The sequence below is a fragment of the Aulostomus chinensis genome, chromosome 4 (assembly GCF_037954235.1).
Source record: "Aulostomus chinensis isolate RoL2024-O1b breed Wild chromosome 4, RoL_Achi_v1.0, whole genome shotgun sequence".
Classification (NCBI taxonomy): domain Eukaryota; kingdom Metazoa; phylum Chordata; class Actinopteri; order Syngnathiformes; family Aulostomidae; genus Aulostomus; species Aulostomus chinensis.
In genome coordinates, this window is record NC_141323.1 from 27,193,382 (window position 1) to 27,213,715 (window position 20,334).

The following is a 20,334-nucleotide window of genomic DNA, read 5'->3' on the forward strand; positions in this document are numbered from 1 at the left end:
AAACTGGCATTTTCACTGATTGATGGTTTTAATTACTGTTATTTTGTATTTTCATATCTGCTTTGATGACCAAGTGGAAAATTGTAGCAGACTTAAAAATATGAATCAAGGTACTACAGCATTACATCACATTACATTAGACAGTAACAAAGCCATCAAACCAAATATTACAATGTTGACAACTCCAGTTTTTCAGAGGGAACTCTTAAATATTCAGTCTTGTAAAGTAAAACCCCAAAGTTCTAGAAATTAAAACTGCTGACATCATCATCTCCAGGTTTCCCCAGTAAGCCATTTTCTACCATCCACACACAAGAGGTAAAAAAAAATTTAAATTTTCAATCTACTTTTAAGACAAAGTGATGAGGTTTGTGTGAGTGGAGATGGTGTTGAATGATCTAAAGGAGACAAATCTAGAAACAGACATGTTTGTGAAACTCCATTTTTATGGCTGCGTCCATTTTGTTATTTTTCCACAAAGTAGTTCAAATCATTGAGATTTCATTTTCAGTCTTTCAAGTAACCTGTATTTAATAACTGAACATGTTACAGAAATGTGACCCAACTCTGTCACTGCAGTCCAGATTTCATTAACATGTCAAGTTAAGCTGCATCAGAGAAAATGTGTTTCTGACTGTTTGTTAACAGCAAAGCTTCATAATGACCCCTGCCTTCATCACCTACGTCTGGATTGGCCTCCAGGAGTTCAAGGAGGACATCTTCCTCCACTGCTGCCTCAGTCTCATCAAAAATGTCAAGTTCAGCTGCGCTGGGAATCCACAACTGTTTTTTTAACTACAGGAAGAAAGCATTTAACAAGATAAAGCTGGATTAAGTTTCAAAATGTTTCAAATGAAGAACTGCTTCAGCAGCTTTTAATGTTCACAGTTACATCATGAATTTGTATCTTGTCCATTACCAATATTAGTGGATAATAAAAAAAACTTTCTCATTCAAGCTGAAACCTGTAAGAGGAAGCAGACAAGGTCAAATTAATTTGACACATCAAACTAAACAACAATAAGGTGCATACTGCCCTCTACTGACTCAAGCTGATAATGCTACCATGAACTCTCAGGAAAAGAGAAGCACAAATTAAACAAAATAATACAGGACATTCACACCCCCCCCCCAAAAAAAAAGAAAAAGAAAAAAGAAATTCAACAGTTTAATGTCCTAAAATAGTGAAGTTACATCAAACCTTGTGTCTGTATGTTGTGATAGTATTTTATACACAAAATGAGACTAAACTCACCTCCATGTTTGATGCAGTACAGAAAAAGAACATAGTTCCCTTTATTCTCCTGCCATTAAAGTTCATAAACTAGCAAGAATGTTAGGTAGCATTAGCATTAACTTCAGCTAAAGTCTACCAGCTTCAGGTGCCTTTAACAATCGCCTTACTCGCTACTTAAGGCTTTATACGCGGCGTATATAAAGTTTTAGAACCTGTAGAAGTTCATATACTTTGTTTTTTTTTCTTTGTCAAAAGAAACGTTGGAGCGACTTTGTTTTTAAAGTTATTCTATATTTGTAAAGATATTTATATTTTTACGAAAGACAGTACTGAAACTTTAACTTACCTTGTTTCATGATATGAACTTCATCGTAAACAGCTGAGTGATGGCTTCATATTTAATAGAAGTAATCAATGTTTAATATCATTTATTGTGAAGCCATGAGTGAAAGTGGAGTGTTGAAATTGTCTAACAGGAATCTTTATGAGATCCTTGTTTCTGTGGGGAACATATAGTAGGAGGTACGTAAACAGTCTGCACTGTCTGTCAACTGTTGAGAAAGTAGTGCTTTATTACTCCTGGTGCTCTGCAACAAACCTCATCTGTCAGAGGTGAGACACCAGCACCCAATATTACACATTTCTTTGGTAAAGCACAAGATTGGACATTAAATGCTTAAAATAGAACAATGTCTGAAACTGTCATTCACCTTAAATGTGGGCATCATTATAACCATATACAGGACACAGAGCATTGAAGAAAAGATGAGGACAAGTATCTGCTACAGTCAGTGGGAATTCATCAGGAATAAATTTGTTTTCAGATAAAACAAGGACAACAGCTGTTATGATGATGGTCACATGATTTAAAAGATTAAAACAACTCTCTGTATCAATGTGAGATAGAGTTACATAAATGAATAGAACATTACTCACTGACTGAAAATTGAAAAAGCACCAGACTTTGGTCCAGAGCTTGGTTCTAACGTGACTTGACAGAACTTTTTTCTACTTTTTTTTCTTCTTGCAATCAACACTGCCCAGAGTTGATTTGAGGAAATAAGACTCACACATTTGATGAAGTTTGGTCAGACGGTGCAGACACACTTGACACCCAGAGAGGTGAGCAGGTTTTGGACCAAGTTGAAACTTGTAAAGTATTTGAGACAGAAAATAAAAGAAAGCTGTAGCTGTGTTCTGGTTCTGCGTGTGAACACTTCGGCCCCTAAAGGTAGCGTCTGCTCCTGCTGACTCAGGGCAACATTGAAGAATGTGGATGCCCCTGATAGAGGAGCAGGTCATGATGATGCCAGATGAACTTGCTGAGCAGAACAGTTGCCAGTACCACTTTTCTGGCTTGTTGGCAGTGGATTGGTGGAGAGAGCAGCCCTGGTTCTTCAATGAGCAACCATGACCTCATGCACACTGAGCTGATGGTATCTGATGGTATCTGATGGTGTCTGATGGTATCTGATGGTATCTGGTGGTATCTGATGGTATCTGGTGGTATCTGATGGTATCTGGTGGTATCTGATGGTATCTGGTGGTATCTGATGGTATCTGATGGTATCTGGTGGTATCTGGTGGTATCTGATGGTATCTGGTGGTATCTGATGGTATCTGATGGTATCTGGTGGTATCTGGTGGTATCTGGTGGTATCTGATGGTATCTGATGGTATCTGATGGTATCTGGTGGTATCTGATGGTATCTGATGGTATCTGGTGGTATCTGATGGTATCTGACGGTATCTGATGGTATCTGATGGTATCTGGTGGTATCTGATGCTGACTACTTCATTGACATGTGGTCAAAATGTCTTGTGTTTCCTGAAATTAACTGAGTGCTGCTCAGTAAAGTAGACATGACTTGAGATTCTATTCCTGCTTGGTCCATTTCAACATTCTTATCCTTCCTAGCATTGGAGATAAAGTATCAGTCAGGGCTGTACTTGATTAGTACTGCATATAGTACACATCAGTCACTGCCATTACACAGTGGAATGGAAGTTGAAGTACTGTTTACCAGCAAGCTGAAAACTGTTGTGGTATTTGACAATTCTATTGTTTCTGAATGAAAATCATGTGAAGGAGAATCATTGAGACATCCTAAAAATGGCTGAGGTCTGCTGAGCTGCAGCAGGTCTGAGCTGCTTTTGATGCTCAATTAGGGGTTCAGTGTCTCACTCAAGGACACTTTGACATGGTCACCGGGGGAAATGAGGATCAAACCAGCCACCCTTTGGTTGCCAGACGGCCATGCTACTCCTGAGTCATGTGACCTGGATAAGATGGTGAACAACAGCTGATCACCATGCTAGCAAACCCCCTTTTGTTTGGTTTGGTTGTTGTTTAGTGACTGTGGATGAACACACAGGAGAAGTTGTGCATAAATTTGTGTTCCCTGTTCACTTGAATATATGCAGGAGTATGAGGTGGAAATAATACTTGTGGGAGAATGAGAGTTAAGTCTCAGCGCTATGACCTGTGCTGACACTTCAACATGTCAGCCCACATAACAAAGATGGCAGTCATCTGGGAAAGCAAGTACACCACACATACACATGGTAAAGAGACGCCACACACAGGCAGCCAAGGTCCAAGATAAGTGTAATCGGGGAATGTCCCATTCCTTTCTGGTCCTTGAAGAAGGTGTGAAGTAGTGTGAAGGCCATCACATCACACAAACACACACCCACACCCACACACACACACACACACACACACACAGCCTGAATACAGTATAAAAAGCTATGTCATATTCTGTATCAGTGGGGGGACATCTTTAACTGCACTGCTAGGAGGGATTGTCGCTAAGAATAAAGAGATCCCCCATCTGGCACCTGAGACTCAGTCCTCTGATTCCTCTCATCCACCATTTTCCACCACAACATGCTGTTTATTTTTGTTATTATAGAAGAACTGTTTCCACTCCCTTACAGGTAAAGAAAATGGATGGCTGGATGGAAGTCCCCCAACTGTGGCTGTTCTGAAACTCTTCTCCTCAATCACTCCTGAGTTGACACTCTGAGATGGGAAACTCTGAGTATCTGGTTCCAGAACAGCTGATCTGAGTTGCTTCAATCAACTGTGAGTACGTTCACCTTGAGTTGCACACGTGCACAACCACGACAAAACGCCATCATCAATGGAGCCCCGATACCACGAGTCACCATGACAACCAAGAACAAAATAATAAGTTATTTCATGACAGTGGAGTTGGAGCACCACTGCAGCAGCGAAGGAGAGAGAATCGGCATGAGAGAAAGGAGCTACCTGAGTCAAGGCAGAAGTTTGAATGTACTTTTCCATTGATTTAACATTTAGCTGTAAGAGGTTGTAGCTTACACTTGTAGATATTAATAGGAATAAAATCTGATTTTCATTCTGGTGCCATCCAACAGGGGAGGAGCAAACTTGTAAGGAGTTAAAATGAAACATAAAAACACCTTTCAAAAGGTAAGGTGTATTTTGCTGGGCAATGATTGTACCTCACTTTGATTTTATTTTTTTAAAGATACTTAAGCTATGAAGTAAAGATGAATTCAGTGGCTACTTCAAGTACTGATTTAAACCCCTAAAAAATGTTGTTTTAACATCACTTGATACCCACTTAGTAGATTGTACATCATACAATGTTGACACATTTTTATTGACGTCATATAAAAAGTGAACAAAACAACGAACAAAACAAAATCTACTAACATAACAAAAGATTAGCATTTGAGGCCTGTGTGAATGAGATTACACTGTAAAGCGCTTTGAGTGCAGATAAGGTAGAAAAATAAAATTGAGTCCATTTACCATGAAGTTGATCTGGTTGGGCACTGGTATTTTTTCTTACTGCAGCTCAGGAGTGATTCATTCTTCATTCAAACCTGGCAGCTCGACAACATCAGCAGCAGAGTCCTGAGGCACTGTGCGGGGCAACTAGGCAGTGTTTTCCGGACTCTATTTCAACACTCCATGGACAGTCACACAGTTCCCCAGCTGTGGAAACACTCCACAGTCATCCCCATCCCCAAAAAAACCAACCCTAAGTCTCTGAACGATCTCCGCCCCGTGGCCCTCACCTCCCTGGTGATGAAGGCCATGGAGAAGATCATAAAACAACACATCATCAGAGCAACCGACCCCCTGATGGACCCACTCCAGTTTGCTTACCGCGCACGCAGAGGCGTCGAGGATGCAAAAATCTTCATCTTGGACTCCATCCACAAGCACCTGGAGCTTCCTAACTCCTCCGCCAGACTTCTGTTCGCTAATTTCTCATCAGCATTTAACACTCTGCAGCCCCACATCCTGTCCACCAAACTCTCCTCCTGCTTCCATCTGGACGACCAGCTTATACTGTGGATTCTGGACTTTCTGACCAACAGGACTCAGAAAGTTCGGGTCAACTACTCCCTTTCGGACCTCTGCTTTACCTCAACTGGCTCCCCCCAAGGCTGTGTGCTCTCCCCCCTGCTCTTCATCCTCTACACAGATGACTGCCGATCCACACAGCCCAACTGCCACCTGGTGAAATATGCTGACGACACAGTTCTCCTGTCACTGCTGTCAGGCCCAGCACAACATCATGGACCCGCTCTTCAGGAGTTTGTAGAGTGGTGTGACAGCTCCAAACTAGAACTGAACGTCAGCAAGACCAAAGAGATGGTGGTGACCTTCTCCAGCAAGCAGAGGGATCTGGCTTCTGCTGTCATCACCACCATCCACGGGAGGCCAGTGGAGGTGGTCGAAGAGTACAAATACCTGGGCACAATCATTGACAACCTCCTGAACTTTTCTGCCAACACAGAGGAGATTCTCAGGAGGTGTCACCAACGACTGTTCCTCCTCAGGAAACTCAATTCCTTTGGAGTCAGCGCACCCATAATGATGACTTTCTACTACGCCTTTGTGGAAAGCATCATCACATCCTCCATAACCTGCTGGTTCCACTCCCTCAGCCTCCAGAACCGGAACAGACTGCAGCGCACTGCATCAGTGTGCTCCAAAATCATCGGCCTGCCTGTCAGAACTCTTTCACACGTTTACAGCCAACAGGTCCTGAGACAGGCAGCCAAGATCATCAAAGACCCCTCACACATACTCCACTCTGCATTTGAATGGCTCCCCTCTGGGCGACGCCTCCGCTGTGTGGCCTGCAGAACTGAGAGGAGGAAAGCCACCTTTGTCCCCAAAGCCATTCTTTTCTTTAACTCCAGCCGTTAACACCTTCCCCACACCAACACCCTACACACACACACCTACATACTCTCCCCAGACTACTCAATATCCTGTCTTCACTGTTACACTGTTTATACTGTTTACATTGTCTGCACTTTATTCACTCACTCCAGTCACCTTACTCTTCATTCTACATTGTGTACATACTGTATGTAGTATATTTATTGTATTTTTATCTTTAATCTTATTTTTATTCTCTTATTTATTCCCACTGTCATGTCCGTTTTTTTTTTTTTTTTTCCTTGTTTTGTTTTTTAATGTCATGCTGCTCAGTTGTACCGTATTTTAATTGCCCCTCGGGGATAAATAAAGTCATCTGAATCTGAATCTGAATTCAGGAGAAGAGTTTCAGAACAGCCAAGGTTGGGGACTGGAATTTTAAAAATTCACCTGGAACCAGACAACCTCGGGAGGGAAAACCTCCAATCATAGTCATAGACCTCTGGTTGGAGGCTGGATGATGATGTTTGGACTTGAAGGAAAACTCCTTGTCCAAATTCCATTGTGTTCAAATTTAAAGTCCCACAATAAGAAGTAGCTGAATCTGACAGGTGAAGGTTTGGAACTACAAGATGGTTGATGTTTTCTTGACTTGATGCCCTGACTGTCAGGGTAGATGACAGCTTCTTTCTGCTGCTGCATCTGAGTGGCTCTGATGTGAGGTTTTACCTCCCAAGGTTGTCTGGTTCCAGGGGAAATTTTAAAATTCCAGTCCCAACCTTGGCTGTTCTGAAACTCTTCTCCTGAATCACTCCTGAGCTGCAGCAAGAAAAAATACCAGTGCCCAACCAGATCAACTTCATGGCTGCTAACAGCCTCAGACACTTGATTTCCATCAATCTGGAGCCAAGAAGGCCCTCACCTGTGGTTCTCCTCCAGGAGGGTCCAGGTTCTGCCATTGTGGCTCCTTGTGCCACTGCCAGAGAGCCTCAGCTGCACACTGCAACATTTCAACAGGAGATTTACATTCCTTCAAATGTCCTGACATCTTATTCCAATGGTTCTTTTCCATATTTATATTTCAAAATCAATCACACAGTGAAAGCTGCCACAGCTGGTTTAAGAGAGAGAACACGCTAAGAGATTTGAAACCAGTAAAATATGCTTTTCTGTGTGCAAACTAGTGAGGGGCATGGAAGGATATTTTACCACCAATACAGAACCCAAACTTTAGTCATGTGATGAGATGGTGACTCTGATTATGAAGTTAATGGACAAAATGTGAATAAAAGAAAATACATTAAAAAAACAATTCTTCAGTAGACTTTGATCAACATTTGTAGTTAGATTTTGGTGGCTGCTCTCACAGCAAATTTAGGATTCGGGAATAAACTCTGTGAGTTAAAATCAAATCATGGGCTGTGTTAAAGTAACTCTTTTCTGAGAGTTGATCTTTTAACTCCTATCAGGAGTTAAAACTGGACATGAACAGGAGTTAAAAAATGACTCCCATTCAGAGTACAATTCACTCTTATATTTAGTTTAATTTATGTTAACTCTTTTTCAGTGTTAACAGTCAACTATTAATATGTGTTGTATTTTACACTCATGGAGTTAATATTTCAAGACACTAAAATGTTTTTTTTAGGTAAAATAAATATGAAATACACCAAATAAATTACTTTAATGCCTCTCTTTATTTAAAACATTGAGACATTAGGTCAGCAACACTTCGCTGCATGAATACATACTTGTGAACCAAGTTATATTTTGGTAAAATCATTTATCTAACAATGAGGATTGTTCAACAACATCGTTCTTCAAGTAGAAAATAAGGTAAAACCTCAAATCAAAAGACACTTATAATGGCAGCTTAACAGTTGCAAAACGGTGTTATAAAATGTAAGTCAAATAAAAAACAAAATGTTATACAAAAACATATTTCAATTTTTCAACAAATAATCTCAACTAGATTTCTACAAATTCTTTGGAGAAAATCCATCCAGTGCAAACTTTGTCAAAAACCTTGACATATTGAACACATTTAACAAATGTGACTTCCTTGTAATGCAGGATTGCAGACATAATGTAAACAGTTCAACTCATCATTAAGCTCAACACGTGTACATACAAGTCAAGATCAATTCCACTCAGTTTCCTTTATCAAACATTTTGACACTTCAAATAATACAACTCTCTGACACAACATAAAAACATGAATCACACCCACAGGACATTTGGCCATCAAAAGCTTTGAAGTGTCTTCAGGCCCTTCTTTCCAGAACCAGAATCTTATTTGGGTTGATTTCATTTACTTGGAAAGCAAGAAAATGGTCATGGAAACAAGTTTCATGTTCCATCAGAACAAAAAACACTTCACCTTTATCCAAGATAATAGTGGTTATTTTGCTGAACAAAGGCGTGTTTTCATCAGTGCCTATGCAAACAAAAAGGCCAACATGATATTCAACTCCATCACACTTTACCCAGTTTGTCAGGTTGACAATGGACTGTGGGTCAGTGTGAAGGTATGCAGATACATCTTGATGTTTCAAGTAAACACATTTTGATTGGACCAGACTTGACTGCTTTTAAGGCCAAGCATTCCCAATGATAGGCTACAGCAAACTGATGTTTTCTTGCAAGTGAGACAGTCAAATTCTTGAAGTTCTTATCACAGTCCTTGAAAAATGTATGTTTAGCTTTGAATCTCATTGTCCAGATATGAATAAGTGGTCCTATTTTTCAGAAGCACCGAGGATAGCGGACCATGAAGTGGTGTTTTGGGATCAAGGTTTTTGATGAGTAAAGTTCTTTGAAGAGTTGGTGATGTTCGATAATAAGATGCTTTAGATACACAGTCATCCCTTCAGTGATCGAGTATGAAAACACAACGTCAATAATGTTCAGCAACAAAAGCATCAAATGCCAGTGCAAATCATCCTCTGGTACCAGGTCACCAAATATTAAGGGTATGTTTGTGATCAAACACAGAGTTTGGGATGTGTTTAACCCGAGTCCATGTCCCACACAGTCAAGCTTAACATTGGTTGGCTTGTTTTTCTTTTCCAAATAGCCATACTTGAAAGCATAGATCCTCTTCAACAGGCTTTCTTTAGTGATGAAATGTTTCATCAGGTATTCAAAAAGTAACCTGGCCTCATATTGACCAACCCCCTCCAAAATGTCATGCATGATGTCAACAGCATAATTTTCTGAAATACTGCAAAGTGTTCAGAATGCTGTTCCGCTTAATGCCAAATAAGGAGGTTATTGTTGGATCATTTTCCAAAGCAGTAAAATGTTGGTCATTCAAAACTGCAGATCTTAAAGTCAAACACGGGTCATCTTCTGAGAAAACTGACTTTTGACAAATCCACAGAAATGATTTGCACTAAATGACTCCATGAATCCAAGAATGCTGTGCATACCCACGTTATCACCAGTCATTTGTGCAAGAGTGCCACGAACACAGACTTCAGAAAATGGAACAGCAACTCCAGCTGTTTCTAATATTTTCAGGTCTCTTACTAAGGGTTTCAATATTTCATCAATACCATATTTCTTAGCATCTTGTGCATGGAACAATGATACCAGATGAATGTTCATCAAGGCTGAATTCACCCTGGGTGGAAGATTCCTTAAAATGAAGTAAAGACAGACAACTTTATGGATACCTTTTTTTGAACCTGGCGGATTTGCGCGCTCCAATTCATCAAAGTACAACTGGAGAGCAAACTTTTCACTTGAAAACGGGATGATTTGTGAAGTAGCTTCCATCACACAAGTCCTCATATTTGTCACAGCTAGTAGATTTTTGCATCAATTCACAAATACTTTCATTTGTGAAAATGAACTGCAGTGTTTTAACTATTGAATACAGATCAATTTGTCAATGATTGGAACTTGCTCCTAGTTTCCAGTTTTGGTGTTTCGTCTGGTATCAAATCTTACACCTAGGCGCTTTTCAACTGCTTGCATGATATCCCATTTTTCTGTGAAATATTTTTCCAACTTGCTATTTGAATTTAAATGGCTGAAAGGATTGTCTGTGTGTTTAAACAACTCTTCAATGGCCGATCTGGCGGGATTGGTGGCTGGTATGAAGTTCAGCACTTGTTCCTGTACATTAGTTTGCAAGTCTCCAACAAGTCTCCAAGTTCTCAATGGTAGAAAGTACGACAGTATTTGGTAAACCACTTCCTAAAAGTTTGGCAATAATTGATGCACACATGTCCTTGCTGCTTAGTGGCACTGAAGAGCCTTCTTCAATATTTTGGTGTTGTGATGAAGCAGAGGGGGTTTCATCATTGAAGCACTTCAAATTATCGTGCTCTTCAGTGTCATGGCTGACAGGGGTCTGACCTGTCAGACATGGACTGTCAAATGGTGCATGTATCTTAATGAGGTGCCTTCTAAATCCAGAATAACTTGAGAACTGCAAGCAGCATCCTATTTGACCACATTTTCATCTTAAATTTTTCCCTGGATACATTCCATGAATTAGTTTGAGGTGCCTGAACAAGAGCAGAGCTGGACCAAAGGATGACGCACAGAGGAAACATCTCAGCATTTTAGCGACTGCTTGTTCAACAACTTTGCTCTTAACTCTTTGACTCTTGGAGTTTCTTCTGTTGTGCCAATGTCAATGTTGTACAGTGTAGTCTGCAAAAATGTGTACAGGCTGGAGAGAGCATCATCATATTTCAGACTGAAAACAAAATGAGACTTGAACGGCTCATCAAATGCACCCAAAGATGTACTTGACTGACATGGAAGAAGCTTTCCATCCAAGACTATGTAGAAGCTGAGAACCTGTGCTCGTGAGGTTCCTCTGGCCAAAAGATATGGCTGGGGGTTTCGCTCTGTGGTAAGGTGGCCCTCCAAGCTCCGGCACGCCTGAAACACAATGAGAAGCACTGTCACATAAGCAGTTAACTAGAAAAAAATGTTACAAAATACTGGAAAAGATCACGTGGCTTTTACAAACCTTCTGAAATAGAACTAAATGATCTGCAGCCTCTGCAACACTGATCTTTTTTGGCCGCTTACGTCCAGCTGGTTGAGGTGTAAGCAGATGCAGCAAGACAAGAAGGGAGGCCATGTCACTGTCCCACTCTGCAGACAAAAATCAACATATATTTTACCTAAGAATATCTTTCTCTACATTTTAAAAGAAAAACAGGCGGCAGTAATAATCAGATATACTCCCATTTGCTTAAAAATGTATGCTAACTTATGATATCGCAAACAAACCCTTAACAACATACGACCTGGCTCATCATCAGCAGTGTCAGACTCTTCATTTAGGGCAGAGTTGAGGTGTTTTTTCAGAAGAGGTGTCTGTCTCAGGCTCCTGGCCTCTCGGATGATCTTGTCTTTAAAGCAGGTGGTCCACTTTTCCAGGAACCTGGATGAAATCTCTCATCCAAACATCAGCAAGAAATCCTGCAAAATCTAATGTAAAGCGGAGGGAACTACCATTACAATCATATCAATTGAATAAAATTTATTTTAAGAAATATTATTCAAATCGTATTTGTTTCCTACCAGTCCTTTAGTGTCCAAGAAACGAGGGAACATTTGGAGAATGTCTGCTGACTGCTGTGGATCATGGATCATCTGTTGGCGATAGAGGAATGTTTCTCTCATCTTCTGGAAGACTAAGTCACAGTCAGTTGTGTGGTGAAGATGAGACATTGCTTCCGTGCAGCCATCTCCTGATTGCTGGTCATCAATGGGACCAACTGTCCTTGACGATGTGGGACCTCCTTTACGCATCACTTTGTTGTGGGAAGTTGATGCAGTTTTAGACTGACGTTGAACTAGGGCTGAACGATTTATCGTTTTCTGATCGAAATTGCGATTTCAGATAACGCGATCATGTGATCGCCAAAGCGGCGTTTTTTTTTTTGCAGTGCTCCTGACTGACCCAGGATCTGTTGTGTCAACTATTTTACACATACATGCCGTCTCCTTACCATCCTGCCAAACTCACCAATCAGAAGCGGCTTGCTGCTGGTGGACAGGTCACGCTAACCAATCAGTATAACCTGCTCCACCTGCTCTTTAATTTCTGAAATGGCTTCAGCTGGACCACAAGCGGCGTTAGGGGATTTAATCCCCAAGAAAAACAGCACGTCGGTCATTTGGGAGTATTTCGGGTTTGAGGCTGCAGACATTCACCAGAAACAGGTACTGTGCAAAACCTGCCACGCTAAAGTTGCAACATCCAGCGGAAACACAACCAATTTATACCGGCACTTGAAAAATCACCACAGGCATTTGCATGACGAGTGCATGACAAAAAAGTCCGGTGAAAGGTCTGGCGAAGATACTACTTGGGCCCATAGTAGCAAACAGACTACAATTACAGCATCTTTTGCCAGTGTAACTCCGTATGATAAGAGCAGCAGAAGACACCGGGAAATAACGACTGCCATAACACACTACATTGCGAAGGACATGGTGTCTGTTAACACTGTCACCAAAGACGGATTTAAAAACCTCCTCCGCACGCTGGACAGAAGATGTGATTCCCTCTCGCACCTACTTCAACCAGGTTACCGTCCCACAGCTGTACGCCGAGTGTAAAGAAAAAGTGGTAACAGAGCTGAAAAATGTGGAGTATTATGCCACAACTACTGATAGGGGGTGAAGCAGAACGACCGAGCCATATCTTAGTTTGACTGTATATTTCGTAAATGAAAACTTGGAGTTGAAAAGTCGCTGCCTGCAGACAGCATACTTTCCCACTGACCACACCGGAGAGAATATTGCGAGTTTGCGAGTGTGTCTGTCAAACTGGGGTCTGAAAGAAGAGGACCAGACGTGCATCACAACGGATAATGCAGCAAACGTCATCAAAGCTGTGGAACTTAATCAATGGACCAGACTTCAATGTTTTGGACACAGGCTGTATCTTGCAATTGGTAAGTGTAAGAGTGTGTGTGTGTTTAATTAATTTATCCATTCATACGGGTTTAATATGATGTGTGTGTGTTTTCAGTATAGTCCGTATAGCTTTTCTCTTAATGTGTTTCTTTGAAACCCTTACAAATACCAACTTTGAATAATTAATATAATACCAGATTATTTATCATCAATAGTAGATGATGAATAGTGTGTACATAACAGTATTTGTCATCTACAATTGATTTGATCAATTTTTTTCCTTACTGTTGTCTATAATGACTTTCTTTGTTTTAATTTGTTCTCTTGCTAGAAAATCTGCCTTGCAAAAGTTTACCATTATGATCCTTACATTTTCAGCCTGTAATTCTCATTTAATGTTGATGTTCTTTTTTTGTCCAGAAAATGCTGTTAAAGATGATGCAAGAGTTCAACGGGCAACAGGACTTTGCAAACAGATGGTTGTCTTCTCTCAAAGCTGGAAAAAGAAAACAGCACTGAAAAAGGCACAGCAAGACTTAAATGTACCAGAGCACTCACTGATAACAGTGTCTGACGAGATGGGGCTCAAGGCAAAAAATTATCGGGAGGGTGTTGGAGCAGAGCAAGGTGTTGTCTCAGGTCCTGTCTGAAGACACGTCACTTGGTCCCCACTTGGCAGGACACAGATGTCCTTGAATCGATAAACAATGCCCTTGCTCCTCCTCAGGAGTTTAGATGCCCTGTCCGGTGAAGCCTATGTAAGTGTGTCATACCTGAAGCCAGTTCTCCATCTCCTGAGAACATCAACCCTGACTGAAAGGGACGAGGACACAGATCTTACAAAGAAAATCAAATCAAGAGCTCTTGGCTACATTGAAGATAAATACAGCGACCCAGCCACACAGGAGCTACTGGACATTACTTCTTTCCTTGATCCTAGATTCAAGACGGACTACACAAGTGCAGAGACTGTCCCAGACATCAAGGAAAGAGAGTGAAGATTGAAATGGAACAGGTGGCACAAAAGGTAACTTGTCCTGTTTCTTTGTGTAGTTCAATAATACAAAATGCCACATCAAATCCAAGTGATATTTACATATTACACTTTTTAATGTTTACATAGAATGCCCAATTGCTCTAAATCGCAGACTGCAAAACTTTGACAGCTCTTATCTCTGTGTTTTGCAGGAAAAGAGGGCTCGTGTCAGCACCACTGATCCCATGCCCCAGGGTGCAGCAGAGGCAGAGCCATCCACCACAGGGAGGGGGAAGCGGACATTGGGCGGCTTCTTCAAGAGCAAGGCTGTCCCTCCTTCTTCCACTACGCAGTTGGAGGATGCCATGAAAGCTGAACTGGACAACTACCTGATGACTCCTACTATTGATGGAGAGGACGATCCACTGGCCTGGTGGAGAGTGCAAAATGTAAACTTTCCATGGCTGAGCAAAGTGGCTCGTAAATTCCTATGCATACCAGGTACCAGTTTGCCATCAGAGATTTAGTGCCAGTGGCAATGTTGTCACATGTCAGCGCTCATGTCTAAAACCATCAAAGGTTGACATGCTGGTTTTCTTGACAAAAAAATCTGTAAAGAGTGACGTAGAGATGTCAGGAAAGCAAGTATTATTGTTGATTTAGTACTTGAGATTTTATTTGTTTGTTCTGCACTTCACCCTGACTTGTGGCGTCAGCCTTTTGTTTAAAAAAAGATATTCGCTATTTTTGCTATATTGTTTAAAGAATAGATTTGCAATATTTGGTCGCTGCTGAGCCATAAATGAACAACCCACCTATTGTAATGTCTGACATTTTTCAGAAGGGAAGAGGTAGGGTCATTTTATTTTAGCAAGTTATTTTATTACCATTACTTTTCAGTTTTTTTTACTGTAAAAAGAGAGTCCAGGTTTCTTAATGTAGGGTTGAATAAAGTACTTTCACTGCTGCTATAGATGTTGGTAAGCTAGCTCCCTTGAGCCATAAAAGACTGACCTTGACCTATCCCTACTTGAGTGTAAGGCTGTTGGGCAAGATCATTTGGTAATTGTTGAATTTAGTTTTTTTTTTGAATTTTGTATTTTATTTAACTTTTTTTAACTTAACACAACTAAGGATTTTTTTGCACTATAAGTGAACAGCCAAAGAGGGCTCTTTAGTTTCAGTTGTAATGACTGCCGTTGGTCAAGGACTTCATAGAATGTACATGCATGCTTGTCAATAAATCCATTTGAAATCAATTCTTAACTTTAGTTTTCATTCTTGCATTAGAGTAATGGCATTTAATGTTTTAATGCTATGATGTAATTTTGTCATGTTTGTAAATGTTACTGTACATGGTGAATATTGCACTGAAGCTTGATTTGAAGAAAATCGAAATCGCAATATCTGCCAGAAAAATGGCAATTATATCTAAGATCGTTCAGCCCTACGTTGAACTGTCTTCACCCTCCACTCAAGAAAACCTGTGTTGCTCTGGATGTCATAGAAATGTTCCTGAAATAATATCTGGTTAGAGTTCTGACATTTTAAAGTTTCAAAGGAAAGCAAATGGTAAAATTCTGAAAGATCAGGATTTCACACTGTATTTACAATGCAAACTCACATATCCCTTTTTTGAGTATGGATCCTTCAAAGATGGGAAGAGTGACACAATTCCAAGAGCATGAAACTCCTTGGTGGTTTTGGCTACTGCTCTCCTAAAATACATAAATATTGTTTGTGAAAAGATTCTTTCCTTCACTGAAAAAAAGAACATTTAGGTACCAGCATCAAGCTTCTTACCCTTCCTTTTCACGCATGTGAGCCACAATGATGTTCACCATTAATGGGCGAGTTGAATCTTTCAAACTCCCCGTGTCTTCATACTCCTTAATCACGGTCATCCCTGCTGGCTTTGAGCTCGGAATCTGCTCCACCACCTAATTGGAATAGATTTTTAAAAAGATAAGAATTAGCAACCAAAAGTACTGATCATTTCTTCAGGAAACATCAATCTGTCACAAAAAAATATCATTTAGGATGAGGCTTTCAAGATCTGTAGCCCCTGAGTTTAATCTGCATCCTAAGTTACGCTAACCAACTAGCAAACTGTCAAGTATGTAAATTACTACACTTACACTTCTTGCACGGGTGCTGTCCATATCAGGGTGAGCAAGTTGATATCCAGCATCACTTGTGTCGCTTCTTGGGCTGCTTAAGCTTGTGATGGACAGTGTATCTGTTAGACTGGAGGAGGAGGATCCTTCACCTGGCTGCAGAAGTGCCAAATCTGAGGATAAAAACCCCATCAGTGTATAAGGCATAAACCTGATCACCAAAATCAACATTACTACTTGCTATCAACAGAGAATAGTTACTTAGTATTTCATTCTGTACGTGATAACATTCCCTACCACATGGTTTGAGTGTTATATACTCGGCCAGGTCTGCACTGTCAGTGTTGTCCTTGAAAAGGTCTGGTGGTTGGAGGTCTGAAAAGCAGACATTTGGTTGTGCTTTTTTTAAATATCCAATTATTTTGATTAAAAAAATTAAACACTGACACATTTCTTTCAAAGGGAACATTTTTCTCAAGAATATCATCACTTCATAATGATAAAACAGAAACTGACACCACTTTACCATCATCAGTGCAGATGACGAAGCAGACATCTTTAACAGTCGCAAGCTCCAGAGAGACGTCCTCATCCACCTCTATTCCCTGGTCATCTGTGGTTTTCAGCATTGTCTCTTCTGGTATGAGAAATTTCTGATGAACTGAAGCATGACAAGCAACACTCCATTAACACATTGTCATTAAAGCCCCATGAATTACTCAATTCAAAATGAACCTAACTTACCCAAACTGATGAAATCGGAGAAGCTGATTTCATCAGTTTAACACATTTCCTTGTCCCTTTGTATTTCACCTTTATCAACATCTTGAGCACTTAAGGGGAAAAGGAGTTTTAATATAGACATTAATAGCAAAGAAAGGATTGTAACTGTAACAGTCTGTCTGTGTTGGGGCTGTTAGGGTATATAATGCATTATTTTAATCATTTTTAAAGTAAAGGAGGCCCAGTGTGGTGTAGGCAAAAATTATATTTTGAGAGGGCCAATAAAAAATTGGGTGGGCTATCTTTTCCCATTTAAAAACATTTGCCAGTAGAAAAAAAGACACTGGCAGACTGAAGAACAGCAACATTTTGTGTAAAAAATCTGCTTTTGCTCAGCATAGCCAATTTCCAGAGCTAGTAATCCAATGTCTGCACACAACAGCACTCTAAACCATGAACTCTTATCACTGGTGTTCTCCATTAGCTTAGTCTGCATTTAATCACATTATTTAGCACGACTAGCCGACCGTGTTTTCACCATTTGATTCACAATTACAGTACGTCACGGTCGCGTTGCTTGTCAAAGCTTTTCGTGGTAAATGTGAAGCGTTAATGTTACCTGTCAGGTTCCTCTCGTGAAGGCCCCGGTGTCCTGTCACGCAGCCTTCGAGCCGCGGCGTGTCCAGTCCGATGTTGTGACAGAAGTTCGTCTAAAAACGACACGCAAGAAATAAAAAATAAACAACCGAACGTGAAGCGAGCAAAACTACTTTTTAACGACACCAGACGGAATGACAAGAGCCAGTGTTCATTTAATACATGAAATATGAGCAGGACTGGAAGAAGCTCGCTTACCCAGTTGCCTCACTGATGACGTTCTGCAAGAGTTGGAAAATTGAAGTTCTTCCTTACAGGTCACTTAGTCCTGGCCAGTATTCAGTTTGATATTACATAAATCGAAACATATCAACATTAAGAACGGTTTAAGAGGTACAACTGCTCACGTACCTGTCTCTGTATAAGTAGGAGCGAGAGAAACGTTGAATGAACTCTGGGGTGGAGGTGATTCACTGCCCTGAACACCCAGTGAATGTACGACTTTTCCCACACTGCTTAAGAGTATCAGTTAACACGAGCTGGAGTCTCAATGTGGGAATAAACTCCAAAATTTTTACTCCTTCACTGCTTTGTGTCAAACTCCAGATTTTTTCACTCAGAAATTTGCTGTGCATGCAGCCCCCTTGAAACATTACTATTTATGTCTTTAATGCACCAAAACCTTTATTTTTCTGGGGTTTTGAGTGGTTCTGGGTCATGAATCAAAATTTAAATTGGACAAAAATGTCATGCAGGGTCACTGGGGCCACACGTTTCATGTTCTCAACAGATTAAAACTATAGAGTGTGTGACATGTGGTGTGTTTGTCAGGAGCTTTCAAGACCAAAGTTGTTGACACACAAAAGAAAGAAATATGTCAAAGTTTGTTCATTTTTATGAGATAAACTGAAAATTAGTTTCACTAATGTCACTCTCTACTAATGTGCATGGGAGTGTAGTTGTTGTGGCCGAGTGGTTAAGGCGATGGACTAGAAATCCACTGGGGTCTCCCCGCGCAGGTTCGAGTCCTGCCAACAACGTTAAACTGCTGTTCCAGAGGAGACAACATCTGCTCCTACTGTAGGTCCATGTGTCAAAGGTTTTCTTTCAAGGGCTGTAGCAGCTGATGATGAGGGAGAGAGAGAGGATTGGTAGCATGTTGTCTTGTCTCAACCATTCTGGTGTTGACCAAAATCTTTGTTGATACTCCAGTGGTGGTGAAGGTGATGGAAATGTTCCAAGTGGGACGGTTCCATGTTCAACCAGTTTCATCTGAAACTGAGGTGGAGCTTAGGGTTAAGTAGGAATTGGTTTGGTTTAGTCCCTGGGAATGTCAGTTGGTGTGTGTGTGTGTGTGTGTGTGTATTTACATGCAGACTTTCCCTTGTGACAGCTGATTTGGTTTGGAATCCATCTTAGGACATTTTGAGAAATTCTATCATGTCGTTGTAGTTATTTTGATTTACAACACTGGAAAAAAAATCACCTCCCCTCCAAAAACCCTCGTCTTCAACTTTGTACCCAAGTTGTCTCCTCATCAGGCACCACAGGATCCAGTAGGTTCAGTTAAAACAAGTCATTAGAGATTTTAAAAATGTCCATCAAACACAAAATAAGGCTTCAAATAGGTTTCCAATTTTATTTCATGTTGACACATTTTGTCCATTTGACATCAGGACTGCTCCCAGATCGTCTCCATGACCTCATCCCAGCACCAGAGTACCGCCCAAGTTCATCAAGGACAGCAAACATGAGCAGGTCTAGATTCACCTCCATATTTGGAGGTTGTTGAATTTCTTCCTGAGGACCGTCAGGCTGTTTCCTTACTTTGCTGTGACACAACAGCAGACAGCAACAAGGACTGCTGCAGTGCACTTGGTAATTGGATGCACTGAAGTCATCCATTCATGTCAGTGATGTCACTTGGCAGGACTGTCATTGTCGTCTCATTCTAGAAAAGAATCCAGACTCCACATGTGGCTCCCATGATAACTGATGGACCTCTGGTTGGAGGCTGGACGATGATGTTTGGTCTGGGGGGTTAAGATTGTGGGGGCTGTTTCAGTTCTAGTGCTGAAGGCTTTCGCCATGACAGTCAGACTCTCATCTGTCCTTCATGTTCCCTCAAATGTGCAGTGTGGACCTCACACACTGAAATTTAGCCTGAAAACTCTTCATGAAAAGCAGGAGACTCAGAGTCTCTGTGGCTCAATCGGTCAGCGCGATCAGCTGTTAACCGAGAGGCTGGTGGTTCGAGCCCACCCAGGGACGATGAACAGGTTCTACTGGTGCTTAGGACTCTGTTGATCAGCTGCTGAGTTGCTACTTGATGTCAACATTGGTCTGTTTCATCCTGAGTAGTTTGATCATAGCAGAGACGTTGCATCATTGATCTGAATGTGGACGGACAGATTGACCCTCCACAGCAGACGCATGTGACAGATCTCTTGATGAGACACTTTGTGGTAAAGCCAGATTCTGCCAGTCCCACTGACATATTTCAATCACACATGTTCAGAGATGTTTTGTTTTCCTGAATACATTCATTATTTTCTGATCATCTTGTGGATTTTTCATCATTCTCCTCTTTACCATACTTTAGGTTGCAGTATGTACACCT

The 20,334-nt window shown here is 40.8% G+C and overlaps 1 long non-coding RNA gene and 1 other non-coding gene across 2 annotated transcripts; both read left to right on the forward strand.

Moving 5' to 3' along the window:
* Positions 1 to 12,567: 12,567 nt before the first annotated feature.
* Positions 12,568 to 15,536, forward strand: LOC147264768 (uncharacterized). Its single transcript, XR_015112653.1, has 3 exons — positions 12,568 to 13,339; positions 13,722 to 14,328; positions 14,490 to 15,536. It is a non-coding gene; the product is annotated as an uncharacterized LOC147264768 (long non-coding RNA).
* Positions 15,537 to 18,672: 3,136 nt separating this feature from the next.
* trnas-aga (transfer RNA serine (anticodon AGA)) lies at positions 18,673 to 18,754 on the forward strand. The gene has a single exon. It is a non-coding gene; the product is annotated as a tRNA-Ser (tRNA).
* Positions 18,755 to 20,334: the final 1,580 nt, after the last annotated feature.